Below are 10,415 nucleotides of genomic sequence, written 5' to 3' on the forward strand. Positions count from 1 at the left end.
TATATATTTATAAAAATATATATTTATATATTTATAAAAATATATATTTATATATAAATATATATATGTCTTTACTGCAGAGTGTTAGTATCCAACATTACATTTATGATGTTATTACATTTATGATGTGTCATCTAGACATTATTCTAAGTACTTTGCATACATTGTTTCACTTAATCAGAAAAACACCTCTGTGAGGTAAGGACTATTGTTATTTCAAAAGAGGAGAGTGGGACTTAAAGCATTAAGCTATTTGGCCCAGGATATAGAGTCAAACTTAGCAAAGATTCCAGAGCCCTGACCATGTCACTATATTGTTATTGGGAGTTTCAAAGGGGTCAAAGACATTGAAACTACAAAGCACAATGCAGATGTCATTGAACTGAAATGACAGTGGTTTCCACGTGAATAGCACATCGTCAGAAGTCCCACCAGAGTTCATGTGTTCTAGAGCAGTGCTTCTCAAACAATTTGTAGTTAGATTAGTTTTGTTGTCATTTTGCTTTGTTTTTAAATACTTAGTACACTGTGAACTGATTATTTTGTAAAATGTCATAAAACTGAATAAACCACTATAAAAATGAAATTAATTTTAAAAGACATAATAAAAGCCCGAACTATTAATTATTATATTTTTTCATCTTTTTCTTGAGGTGGGGTCTCACTATGTTGCCCAGGGTGGTCCCAAACTCATGGTCTCAAGCAATTCTCCTTTCTCAGCCTCCCAAGTAGCTGGGATTACAGGAGTGAGCCACCATGCCTAGCCTATGAATTATTGATTATTAAAGTCCACAGACATAAAATTATTCTGTCAAATTGCTAGTAAAGTTTCTAAAATCTTATTCTCAATTTTGGTTCTTGTCTCAGATTGGCCAGTGGACCACACTTTGAATAACCCCAGTCTAAGAGAAAGAACTAGGAGAGAGTGTAACCATGTTAGGCAAGACCTTCCCTTGATTTTGTTTCTCCATTAGTATAATGGCAATGATCCCCTATAAGCAAAGCCAGTAGAGCCAGTATAGTTTGTCAACCCACAGGTCCTGTGGTAGGTCTTCAGGAAGGTGCTCCCCAGGTGAGCATGGGGTGGCACATTGAGGCCATGGGACTGGTGAGAGCCAAAAGGAGAACCAGACTGAGGTGGCACAGCAGCAGAAAAGTTCTAAATATATATAGTACATATATCTGGTTAGTCCATTAGTAATTAAAACTTAGTTGTCTCAAGCCAGCAAACATATTAAATTAAAACTCAGTGCAAGGGGTTTGTCTTGTATAGACTTGGTTTCATTTCTGTTCTTTGCTCAGAAAAAAAAAAAAACTAAGAACTTACTGCTTATTCCTTCATAAGCTTACTCCAACCTCCAAATAAAAACACCCACTGCTATGGTTTGAACGTGTCCCCCAAAGTTTATGTGTTAGAAACTTAATCCTCAATGCAACAGTGTTAAGAAGCGGGACCTTTAAGAAGAAATTAGGTCATGAGGGCTCCGTCCTCATGAATGGATTAATGCCATTACCAAGGGAGTGGATTACTTATCAAGAGAGGGAGTTACTATAAAAGCAAGCTTGGCCCTCTCTATCTCTCACTCTGTTAGGTGTTCTCTTGCTCTTCCACCTTATACCATGGGATGACGTAGCAAGAAGCCCCTCAAGAGATATGAACCCCTTGACCTTGGACTTCCCAGCCTCCAGAACTGTAAGAAATAAATCTCTGTTCTTTATACATGACCCAGTCTCAGGTGTTCTGTTATAGTAGCATAAAACAGACTAGGACACCCACAATTTCATCTTCTCTGTCTCACCCCCCACCCCTCCTTATCAAACTGACTTCCCTCACTGCTGGAGAAAGGAAACTAAGAGGCAGGCTCCATTAGACTTTGCATCTAGATCTGTCTTTGCTGCAGAACCTAGACCGCTGGGCGTGATAATGCCTTTCCCTACCTGCTTGACTGTGTTATTATAAAGACCAAATAAGAAAAGAGAAGCAGAAGTGCTTTTAAAAGTTTCAACTTTGCAAAGGTAAAGCACGTACTTAAAAAATATGCCTGGAATGCGGCCGGCTGTTGGAGCATGCTTCAAGCCATGAGCTTATGCCCAGGTTTATGCATGTGTGAAGCTCATTGGTGATGACCGGGGGATGGGCAGGAGCTACTCAGCCATGAGAATGTAAATATTATCCACAATAAATAGAACAACTCAAGAGAAACTAGAGCACCAAGGCAGCAGACTGTCTAACAGATATGATTCTATCTTATAATTAAGATGTGGATGGTGAGGGACATAAAGTTGAATAAGTATTGAAACCCAGGAAATCATAGTTCTTATCCTTCTTTTTGGATCTTGTGCCCCTATGAAAATCTGGTAAGACCTAAAAACCAAGAATCTCTTTGGAGACTCTTGGCAGAAGTAAAAAAGCACACCCTGATATATACAGACAGTTTAGAAGATAATTTTAATTTTTTTAAAAAGTCCCTTAGATTAACTTGCCTTATAGTGATCTGCACTCCCATGGGGGGGTGTAAGAGACATGTAGAGCAAGGACAGCCCTTCCAGCAAAATGGATGGGAAACAAATCAAGGTCCCAGATCCTCCTATCCCCATGGTATTGCCCTCAGAACATTCAGAAGGTGGTTTCTACACTGTCAATACGGTGAGCCACACAATTTCCATAGGTATCTCTTTTTTTTTTTTTTTTTTTTGAGACAGGGTTTTGCTCTGTCACTTAGGCTAGACAGCAGTGGCACCAACTCGGCTCACTGTAGCCTTGACCTCCCAGGTTCAAGTGATCCTCCCACCTCATCCTTACAAGTAGCTTGGACCACAGATGCTCGCCATTGTGCCTGGCTAATTTTTTGTTGTTGTTGAGATGGGGTCTCCCTCTGTTTCCCAGGCTGGTCTCAAACTCCCAGGCTTACATGATCCTCCCAACTCAGTCTCCCAAAATGCCGGGATTACAGGTGTGAGTCACTGTGCCCATATTTCACTTCTGATAGCATATAAAAGGAGAACTTCCGGCCGGATGCGGTGGCTTATGCCTGTAATCCCAGCATTTTGGGAGGCCGAGGCAGGTGGATCACGAGGTCAGGAGATCGAGACCATCCTGGCTAACATGGTGAGACCCCGTCTCTGCTAAAAATACAAAAAATTAGCCAGGCGCAGTGGTGGGCGCCTGTAGTCCCAGCTACTTGGGAGGCTGAGGCAGGAGAATGGCGTGAACCCAAGAGGCAGAGCTTGCAGTGGGCCGAGATCGTGCCATTGCACTCCAGCCTGGGTGACAGAGTGAGACTCCGTCTCAAAATAAAAAAAAAAAAGACAAATCCCAACCAGGCGCTGTGGCTCACGCATATAATCCCAGCAATTTGGGAGGCCGAGGCGGGCGGATCACAAGGTCGAGAGATCAAGACCATCCTGGCCAACATGGTGAGGACCTCCCATCTCTACTAAATATACCAAAAAAAAAAAAAAAAATTAGCTGGGTGAGATGGCACACACCTGTAGTCCCAGCTACTCGGGAGGCTAAGGCAGGAGAATAGCTTGAACCCGGGAGTCAGAGGTTGCAGTGAGCTGAGATCATGCCACTGCACTCCAGCCTGGCAACAGAGCAAGAGTCTGTCTCAAAAGAAAAAAAAAGGAGAAATTCCTTGTCTTGCTAAAGTTATAAGCAAGGCTTAGACTGAAATCTTCACATTCTTTTCATCAAAATTAACACTTGGGCAGATTAGATAACAGGCCACAATGGTCTCCAAGTCCCTCCTTAATGTTTGAATTTTTACTAGATTTCTAGGCACAAGTTACAATCTGCATTCCTGATGTCCCTACATTTAAAATCTCTATGTAGTCTATGGAACTCAAGTGCAGTACAACAGAAGTCAATGACAGCATTATGTTAGCTCTTCCGTCAAGTCAGGCAATCTGTTCCATCTCCCGGTCCTTCAGCCTGGAAGCTTCCTCTCCCCTCTGCACCTGATTGGCCCCAACACTACCTTAGGTGTTGGCTTAACAGTCTTCTCAGGGCACTGAAGGTGCCAGACTTTATATTTAGAGGGATTTTGGAGGCGCTGGGGGTGGTGGGGGCAGAGGGGGGTACAAAACTGGGGGACTTAATGTTAGGAACATTTGCCTAGCCAGCACAGTTTTTACTTAGATATTATTTTTATTTGGGATGGCATGGGAACACAGCTAGAGGCCAGGCGTGGTGGGGTGCACCTGTAATCCCAGCTACACAGGAGGCTGAGGCAGGAGAATCTCTTGAACCCGGGAGGCGGAGGTTGCAGTGAGCCAAGATCACGCCATTGCACTCCAGCCTGGGCGACAGGGCAAGACCCTGTCTCAAAAAAAAAAAAAAAAATTAAAAAAAAAAAAAGACATGATCCTGATGAGGCCATAGACCCTGGAGCTTGAATCCAGAGGTTGGGACCTTTTAAAGAACCAGAAGATGGAAGAGCTGTGCATAGAAGACTAGAAGCCAAAATGGTAATATTTCCTTAAGAAATAGAAGGCAAAAAAAACCACAAAAGGAGAACGCAGGTTTGCATAGCCCACTAATTATTATAGCACAGAAGGAATTAAACCCAGCTGCATTCCAAGTACAAAAATATAACAGGCAAAGGGAAGCAGCTCATCTCACACACACACACACACACACACACACACACACACACACACACAAAATCTTCAAGCCGTTTGATTCTTCTCCCCGCTCTTAGAATAAAATCAGAACCCTTTACTGTGGCCCAGTATAATCAGACATGTTCCTTTTATCAACTCTCTTTATTCTCCCAACTTGTCTCAGCTAAAATGTCATCGCCTCAGAGAGCCTTCCTTAACTATCCAGTGTAGTATTTCAACCTTGTTTTCCTTTACAGTGCCTCAGGCTTGGTACATAATAGGCACCCAATAAATATCTGTTGAATTAATAAAAATAGTTATACTTTCTTTTACTAAAAGATTTCATCCAGGCCACAAATGTTACGGTAGATGACTAATAAAAGTAACATGAGTACAGAGACTTGTACATTAAAAATAGGACCTGAATAAAGGCAAAATCTAAGTCATTGCTGCAAATATATGACCAAAAGTAGGAACATCTGAGCCCCACAGAACCTAGCCAACCAGCCAGTCATGATTTCGATGCTTCCACACAAATTACCTGTGATTTAATTACCTAGATCACCCATTGATTACAAGGATATTTACATTAGCCACTTGGCATTTAGATAACCACCAGTATTCATCAGGTAATGCCAAATAACTTGTGTTAACATCTTTTATATTTTTAATAAGCCCCTCGTCTGTTTGTTGAAAATAGCAAGAAAGAAAATGGTGTGGGTGTGGGAGTCACTGCCCTCTGACTGCCTACTGAACAGCAATTTCCCCTTTTCTTGCTTGTTAACAGAATCCTGATCTGTGTTTCTGGGGAGGTGGGCCCAGAACCGTTGTGTGAATAATGATTGACCTCAGCTAATGGTTCTCATGGAGTGATTGATTTTGCCTCCCAGAGGACATCAGCAATGTCTGGAGACATTTCCAGTTGTCACTACTTGAGAGGAAGCACGATCTGCCTCTAGAAGGGAGAGACCAGGGATGCTGCTGCTCAATATCCTATAATGCACAGAACAGCTTCTACGACAAAGAGTTATCCCACCAAAAATGTCAGTAGTGCCAAGGTTGAGAGAACCTGCTGTACGGTAATCAGTGTGGTCCTAATCTCCCTGTCAGTGACTGATTCAACTCACATAATAATCTTATGGGAGTGTGATGTAATTCTAGCCAATAAAATGCAATGGGAAGTTGGCTGAGATACTTCTGAAAAAAATGTTCTCTTACCCCTAAAAAGAGACATTCATTTTCTGTTGAAATGCATTACTTTCCTAAATAAAATCATATTTGCCAACAACGAGAAAAAGAGAAACATGCAAGAAACCATCTGTTTGCTGCTAGATGCCATTGTGTCTGCAATGTGGTGTCTAGAACTATGGCTGTCATCTTGGAACCATGAGAGGAGTTAGCTGAAGAAACAGGAGGATGGCAAAGCGGAAGGATGGAAGTTACCTGAGACTGAGGACATCAGTGCACCTCTGATTTAACCCATCCTTGAGACTTCTTGTTATATGAGATAATAAATTCCATTGCTATTTAAGTCATGCATAGGGCTTTAAAAAATTTTATAGCTGAAAACATCCTGATATATATTTTATATTTTTATTTGATATGTGGAAGAGAAAATAAAATATGGGAGGAAAGACACTAACCTCCTTTGGGGACAAGCTCTACAATTGTCCAGTAATAAAGTAATTTTGCTTTGCTGTGCTTCCAGAATGATCTTAAACTTATGATACCAGAAGTTGATAAAATCAGTGCGGGAAACAGTCTGTCTATTAATGCATAAGATTGTGTTATTTAAGTAAATGAGTAGGCACTCATGTGACATTTTGAAATCTTCAAGAAAATGACATTTTCCAGTCATTGAAATTTAATTTGGGGGAGCCTGCAGTATTAGCATGAGACCAGCCAGCCTGTCCTTATTCTTCTCAAGCCGTAGCACATCTAATTCACAGGCACCTGCTACAGCAAAGGAAGAGCTGCCTGGCTAAAATAACCTAGTTACATCAGCCTACTAAAAATGGCCCTGGGGATAGATTTTGCTCAGCATTGAGTTCTTTGAACAACAACAAAAAAACCCAGCAACTTATTCTGCAGTTTTAGGGTTTGCTGACATTTTTTTACCAGGCATAACTATGCTTTGATCGCCAAGTCTTACTTTGAAATACCAAATACAACTTTTCAAAAAGTGGAGCTTGGGTATCAAGATTTCATTACCAAAAAAAAAAAAAAAAAGCATTTGTTTTGTTAATTAGTATTGAACTTGAATAGGGGTGCCTTCAGATACTTTCCTTGGAAAAGTTTATGGTGATTTGGCTTTTTTTCTTTTTTTGAGATGGAGTCTCACTCTGTCGCCCAGGTTGGAGTGCAGTGGCATGATCTCGGCTCACTGCAACTTCTGCTGCCCAGGTGCAAGCAATTCTCCTGCCTCAGCCTCCCAAGTAGCTGGGATTACAGGTGCCTACCACCGTGCCTGGCTAATTTTTGTAGTTTTAATAGAGACGGGGTTTCACCATCTTGGCCAGGCTGGTCTTGAACTCCTGACCTCGTGATCCACCTGCCTCTACCTCCCAAAGTGCTGGGATTACAGGCGTGAGCCACCGTGCCAGGCCGATTTGGCTTTTTTTTTTAATGTACCATTACATGGGCTCGATCATGCCACTATATTATAGTTCACTGTCACTGACAAAGAATCCCACCGACCTTTCATAGCAACTCACGCCTTGGCCCTTCTTAAGACTGCTGAGTTATACATGTTTTTGTGTGCCTTCAGCAAGACACACTCTGAACAGTAATGCCTACATGTATCACTAAAGTCAGTTGAGCCTTTTTGTCCTTTCTCTTGATGTCCCTCCCCTCAGCAAAGCCAAAGTGTACCTTCAAAGTAGCATAAGGACGACCTTATAAAATTACTGAAGGTGTGAGCATCTCATTGCTCCTCCTGGTTCAGAGCTATTCTGGTTTTCTCATCTTGGAGCTGACATTTTCACACCCAGATTATATGCTCCTTAATGCCCCATTGCTCGTGTGGCTTCTGCCATCTGTTACTTTTACTATTGCTGCACTTTTCTAGTTTTCTGTGTTTCTTTCTCTCTCCTGCCTCTGTCCCTACCATGTCTCCAATATATTTTGACTTTCTTTCCAATAGGCTTGACTTCTATAGTCATCACTAGCCAAGAAGACTCCTGTTGATCTGCACATGATATCCCTCTGGTCTCTGCATGTCGAGTATAGATCTGAATCCTCTCCCTTTCTCAACTATTTCCTCCATTCCTTGCTACTCAGGGGTTGCTTTTGCATGGATGCAAGCATTTTCTTTTTTACATTTTTCAGTACTGGCAAAACCCTAGAGTTCTGTCCTCTGAATAATGCTAATATGTGTGGTAATGGCTGAGTACGGGTGCTTATGCCTGTAATCCCAGCACTTTGGAAGGTCTAGAAGAAAGGATTGCCTGAGCCTAGGAGTTCAAGACCAATCTGGGCAACATAAGGAGACCCCATCTCTACAAAAAAACAGAAAAAGTTAGCTGGGCATGGTGGTGTGTGCCTGTAGTCCCAGATACTTGGGAGGCTGAGGTTGGAGGACTGCTTGTACCCAGGAGTTCGGAGTTGCAGCGAGCTATAATTGCACCACTGCACTCCAGCTTGGGTGACAGATTGAGACCCTGTTTCTAAAAAAAACAGTGTGGTCACTAGCTCCATTTTTAAGTTCATTAAATCCTTCTAAAAGATACCCTAAATATGTTTCCACAGCTGTGTTATTCTGTGTGTTGGCACATCCAATTCTTTTTTTTTCTTTCTTTCTTTTTTTGAGACAGAGTCTCACTCTGTTGCCCAGGCTATGGCGCAGTCTTGGCTCACCACAACCTCCACCCCCCGGGTTCAAGCAATTCTCCTGCCTCGGCCTCCTGAACAGCTGGGACTACAGGCACGCACCACCATGCCTGGCTAATTTTTGTATTTTTAGTAGAGACGGGGTTTCTCTATGTTGGCCGGGCTGGTCTCGAATCCCTGACCTTGTGATCTGCCCACCTCGGCCTCCCAAAGTGTTGGGATTACAGGCATGAGCCACTGTGGCCAGTCGGCACATCTAATTCTTAATTTCCTGCTTTAAGGAAGAAGTTGAGTTCTGATAAATAAAAGCCCTATTGGAACATCACAGGAAAAAAAAAGAAACGTGGAGTTTTTCAAGCTCCAAATTTTTTTTTTTTTTTTTTTTTTTTTTTTTTTTTTTTTTTTTTTTTTTGAGACAGAGTCTCGCTGTGTCACCAAGGCTGGAGTGCAGTGGCATGATCTCGGCTCACTGCAAGCTCCACCTCCTGGGTTCATGCCATTCTCCTGTCTCAGCTTCCTGAGTATCTGGGACTACAAGCGCCTGCCACCACGCCCGGCTAATTTTTTGTATTTTTAGTAGAGACGGGGTTTCACTGTGTTAGCCAGGATGGTCTCAATCTCCTGACCTTGTGATCCGCCCGCCTTGGCCTCCCAAAGTGCTGGGATCACAGACGTGAGCCACCGCGCCCGGCCTCAAGCTCCAAAATTATTGGCTGAGCCATCCTTCTTTCAAGAGCCTATACAAAGTATAAAATGAGTAAAGTTGGTACTCTTTGCCTCTTTCAATTCCACCCTTGTGCTTCTCCTGGGTGGCTGTCAAGCCGTCCACAGAAGACACAAGCACTGTGATGCACACCAACATGTTCCTATCCACCTACTGCAATGTCATCCCCATGACTTCTTCCCTCACTCTCTAAACAAATTATTCCCAAGATCTATGATTGTGTGGTATACTTTGTTTCCATGTTTGCTATTTCATTTAAAACATTTTAATGTAATTTTTGCATAGAGCTACCCCTCTCCCTACGTGAGCTCATTAAGGGCATACGCTACTGATTTATTGAATCAGTGAGAGCATGAATAATCAATGAGAACAATTTCATTTACTACATCGCACTAGTCAGAGACAAAAATACTTCTTCATTAAGTGCAGTGATATTTAAATTGCCACATTTGTCGATATTACTTAAATGGAACAAAATTAAAGAGTATGACCCTCCCTAAAGGCCATAGCTTTGTGATCCTTTCCTGAATGGTTAACTGGTCTTCACTACCTGAATGTGCTGGAGTGAATCTTATTGGTCTTTCCAAATGCTGACATTTTTCTTGGTGCCTTTTCAAGGGTAAGATGACTTACATGTTCTTTTCAGGGAGTTTGATTTCAAATGTTAGCAGATTGGATCTTATGATCATGGATGGGACTAAAATTTGCACATTGTTATCAAAGATAAATTATATGAATCTGAGGCTAGGCACAGTGGCTTGTGCCTGTAATCCCAATGCTTTAGAAGGACAAGGCCGGAAGATCACTGTAGGCCAGGAGTTTGAGACCAGTCTGGGCAACATAGCAAAACCCTATCTCTAAAAAAAAAAACTTTTTTTTTTTTTTTTGAGATGGAGTCTCACTCTGTTGCCCAGCTGGAGTGCAGTGGCGCGATCTCGGCTCACTGCAAATTCCGCCTTCCAGGTTCACGCCATTCTCCTGCCTCAGCCTCCCAAGTAGCTGGGACTATAGGCGTCTGCCACCACACCCGGCTAATGTTTTGTATTTTTAGTAGAGACAGGGTTTCACCGTGTTAGCCGGATGGTCTCCATCTCCTGACCTTGTGATCCCCCCACCTCGGCCTCCCAAAGTGCTGGGATTACAGGCGTGAGCCACCGTGCCCAGCCTACAAAAAAATTTTTTTAAGTAGCAGGGCATGTTAGCACACCCGGTAGTCTGAGCTACTTGGAAGGCTGAGGGAGAGGACTTCCTGAGCCCA

This window comes from Hylobates moloch, unplaced genomic scaffold (assembly GCF_009828535.3).
Source record: "Hylobates moloch isolate HMO894 unplaced genomic scaffold, HMol_V3 SCAFFOLD_16, whole genome shotgun sequence".
NCBI lineage: Eukaryota > Metazoa > Chordata > Mammalia > Primates > Hylobatidae > Hylobates > Hylobates moloch.